Source organism: Oryctolagus cuniculus, chromosome 11, assembly GCF_964237555.1.
Source record: "Oryctolagus cuniculus chromosome 11, mOryCun1.1, whole genome shotgun sequence".
Classification (NCBI taxonomy): domain Eukaryota; kingdom Metazoa; phylum Chordata; class Mammalia; order Lagomorpha; family Leporidae; genus Oryctolagus; species Oryctolagus cuniculus.
The window spans coordinates 76,811,214-76,815,419 of NC_091442.1; the positions used below are offsets into that span (position 1 = coordinate 76,811,214).

Here is a 4,206-nt window from a genome sequence, read left to right on the forward strand (position 1 = left end):
ACATTTAACCTGAGATCCAAGTGAAGTTCAATATATAATATTAACCAATGGAAAAGAAATGCATTCATATTTTCTTTTTTCTTGAGGAAATTAATGAAAAAATATGTTTAACCACACAATTATTCTTAGGTGTTTAAATTTTTACTGAAAAGTGATCCCTGTTAGGAATTTGGAAAACATTATGCTGAGTGAAATAAGCCAATCCAAAAGGGACAAATACCACTTGTTCTCCTTGATAGGTGACAACTAACTGAGCACCAAAAAGGAAACCTGTTAAAGTGAAATGAACACTATGAGAAACGGTGACTTGATCAGCCCTCACCCTGACTGTTGATGAGCAGCTTAATATGTTATCCCTCTTAGTATTTTTTTTGTTTGTTCTACTTAATACTTTTGGTTGAATACTGTAATCAATACACAATTCTTCTTAAGTGCTGAAACTTAACTGAAAAGTGATCACTGTTAAATATAAGAGTGGGAATAAGAGAGGGAAGAGATGTGCAATTCGGGACATGCTCAAGCTGACTTACCTCAAACAGTAGAGTTAGAAACATACCAGGGGATTCGAACTCAATCCCATCGAGGTGGCATGTACCAATGCCATCTCACTAGTCCCAGTGATCAATTTCTGTTCACAATTGATCATAATGATAGGACTAAGAACCAAAGGGATCACAGAAACAAGAATAGTGTCTGCAAATACTAGCTGATAGAATCAAAAAGGGAGAGAATGATCCAACATGGGAAGTGAGATACACAGCAGAACCATAGAATGGCAAATGTCCTAACAGCACTCTGGCCTCATAATCAGCCCTTAAGGCATGCGGATCCGGCTGAAATGCCCATGAGAGTATTTCAGGCATGGAAAGCCAAGACACTCTGGGGAAAAAAAAAACCTAAATGAAAGATCTCCGTGTGTGAGATCCCAGTGGAAAGAATGGGTCATCAAAGAAGGAGGTACCTTTCTCTGAAGGGAGGAGAGAACTTCCACTTTGACCATGGCCTTGTCTAAATATGATCAGAGTCAGTGAACTCAGGGGGCTTCCATAGCCTTGGCAGCTCATGACAAGAGCCTAGGGTGATTACTGAGGCCATAAACAAGAGTGTCAATTTGTAAAGTCAACAACAGGAGTCACTGTGCACTTACTCCTCATGTAGGATCTTTGTCCTTAGTGTGCTGTACATTGAGATTTAATGCTATAGCTAGTACTCAAACAGTGTTTTTCACTTTCTGTTTCTGTGTGGGAGCAAACTGTTGAAATCTTTACTTAATGTATGCTAAACTGATCTTCTGCATATAAAGAGAAATGAAAATGAATCTTGATGTGAATGGAAGGGGAGAGGGAGTGGATAAGGGGAGGGTTGCGGGTGGGAGGGACGTTATGGGGGGAAGCCATTGTAATCAATATTCTGTACTTTGGAAATTTATATTCATTAAATAAAAGTTAAAAAAAGAAAAAAATATGTTTAATATGAGTTGCTGCACAATTGCTGATCATATTGAACTAACATTGTTCCTCTTAGCTATCTTCATACAGCATAACACTTCACTGCACTTAACTATATAATCTTGCAAAACAAAACTCATGTATTTATTTAGTTTGCTTATTTGAGAGCTTGTTTGGAGGTTCTAGCAGGGGAGCGCAGCTACTCGCATACCCTTGATCGAAGACCAGTCCTCCTCTAGCGGGGAAGGTCGTCCTCTTTGACCGATAGCGCAGCTTCGGGTGGGACGCACATGGAGCGGTGAGGGAGGAAGGGGACAACCACCTAGCCAGCCAGATCTGCCGAATCAACCCTGGCGATCAATGGGGTGAAAGATGTCGCAACCAGATCGCCCTCACATCCTAGTTTGTTTATTTGAAAGACAAAGTGAAATAGAGAGAGATATCTTATCCACTAATTTAATCCCCAAATGTGTACAATGGCCAGAGCAGGGCATATCAAACTCAGGAAGCAGGAATACCAACCAGGTCTCCCATACGGCTGGCAAGAATGCAACTGCTTGGGCCATCATATGCAGCCTTCTGGCACATCAGTAGAAAACTAGATACTAGCAGAGGCAGCACTTGAACCCAGGAACCTTGATATGGAATGTGGGCACTGACACAGTGCTTAATCTGTTGCACGAAAATATGCACTCCACAGATAGATTCTTTTTTTAAAATTCTGTCCATATTTATAATTTACATGTAATACCCACTAAACCTATGGAATTTTTAGAGTACTTTTTCAGAGTTTATTAGCATGCATTATTAATGGAGTGCCAAAAATAGCATCTGGGCTTTTCATTAATTAATTAATTAATTAATCTAAAGTTCAGAGCAATTGAATTTATTTAAAATAGTAACGAATAAATTTTTATTTTAAAATAAGAAAAGTGGGGCCGGCGCTGTGGCGCAGCGGGTTAACACCCTCGCCTGAAGTGCCGGCATCCCATATAGACACTGGTTATACTCCCAGCTGCTCCTCTTCTGATCCAGCTCTCTGCTATGGTCTGAGAAAGCAGTAGAAGATGGCCCAAGTCCTTGGGACCCTGTATCCATGTAGGAGACCCAGAAGAAGCTTCTGGCTCCTGGCTTCACATGAGCACAGCTCCGACCATTATGGCCATCTGGGGAATGAACCAGAGGATGGAAGACCTCTCTCGGTTTCTACCTCTCTCTGTAACTCTGATTTTTTTTTTCTTCATTAACAAATCTTTTTATTATTATTATGAGGAGAGATAAAAACAGCAAAGCGCAGATCATGTACAGGAGCTGCAGCCAGGGGGCGCCCCAGGCCACGTGGGGGCTGCCCAGCTCCAAGGCACAGCTCCCCGGGGTGGGGAGCGAGCCTGTCAGTGGCAGAGGGCGATGGTCTCCATGTTGAGGAAGCGGAAGTGCATTTTGGTCTCGATGTTGATGCCCTGCCAGATCTTCAGGAAGTCCTCGAAGGTGATTCCCTTCTACACTTGATCGGGCTCCATCTGCCCCACACACACGCTGGCTGCCTTCATCATGGCCCCGTCGGCTTCTCGATGTGGAGGTTCCCCGAGAGCAGCTCCTCCGCCACATTTCGATATTCCTCCAGCGTGATGTGGCCGTCGCTGTACGAGTCTACATGTGGAAGAGGAATCTCAGCTTCTCCTTCCGGGACAGTTCCACCTGATCCTCGCCCAGGGTGGTGTCGAAGGGCCGGAAGTAGGACATGATGGTCAGGAAGTCCTCAAAGTTGATCTCGGCCAGGCCGCTGGGCCCCTTACGCAGGTTCCTGTTGTCGAAGAAGGCACTGACGATCTTGGAGCGGATGGGGTTGAGCTCCAGGTCAGGGACACTGTTGAAGTTCTCCTTGCGGATGAACTAAATGAAATAAATCTTTAAAAAAAATTAAAAATAAGAAAACTATAATTATCCAGAATTTGCCTTACAGTTATTGATGTGTAGCCTGGTTTCTATTTTCAGTATTTTGCTTATGATGGTTTTCTAAGACTTAAAATTGCAGTCAAATTAATTGAATATATTTTCAAATATAGCATAAATGTATATTGGTATAGTTTAAAACAGTTAATGTGAATATTTAAGTCTCTAGTTGGTGTCATTGACATTTATAATAACTCAGAAGTTGAAGTTTGTAACTTTCGACGTGATTGAACTTACAGACTGTAGTAATCAGCTTTCAGTTACCACAACTAAAATTTCTGAGAGGAGCTCTTTTGGATGAAACAAAGTTTATTTCAGCATACAGTTTTGGAGGCTCAAGTCCTATATCAAGTGGTCCCATTGGTTGATGAAGCTGGTGAAGCTGAAGCATGGCACAGTGACTATCAGATGGTGAGGCAGAAAGAAAGGGGCAGGGAGCACTGTTGACTTACATAGATACCCTCTTGAGAAAATTACCTTCCCAGGGAAAGCCACCATTGGCCTAAACACCTGCTCCTAGGCCCACCCACGGACACCATAAGTAGACCAAGTATCCATTCTTCATTAACCATTCACATCAATTCCTTAACTGTTAACATCAGACTTTGAAGTTTAAAATTATGAGTGATGATTTGGAGAATCAAATCCTGTTCCCCCTATAGCATAGAAAAAATCCCAGTGAGGAAGGAATAACAAAAAGTGAATCAATTTCTGCTGATTCTGTGCACAATTTCTGTTGATAATTTGTTGGCTCTGAAGATGAACAGGCTCAGAGAGAGACTCCTGCAATCTGTACAGAATGTAC

The 4,206-nt window shown here is 42.1% G+C and overlaps 1 pseudogene; it reads right to left on the bottom strand.

Moving 5' to 3' along the window:
* Positions 1-2,691: 2,691 nt before the first annotated feature.
* On the bottom strand, positions 2,692-3,899 carry LOC100354020 (calcineurin B homologous protein 3 pseudogene; annotated as a pseudogene).
* Positions 3,900-4,206: the final 307 nt, after the last annotated feature.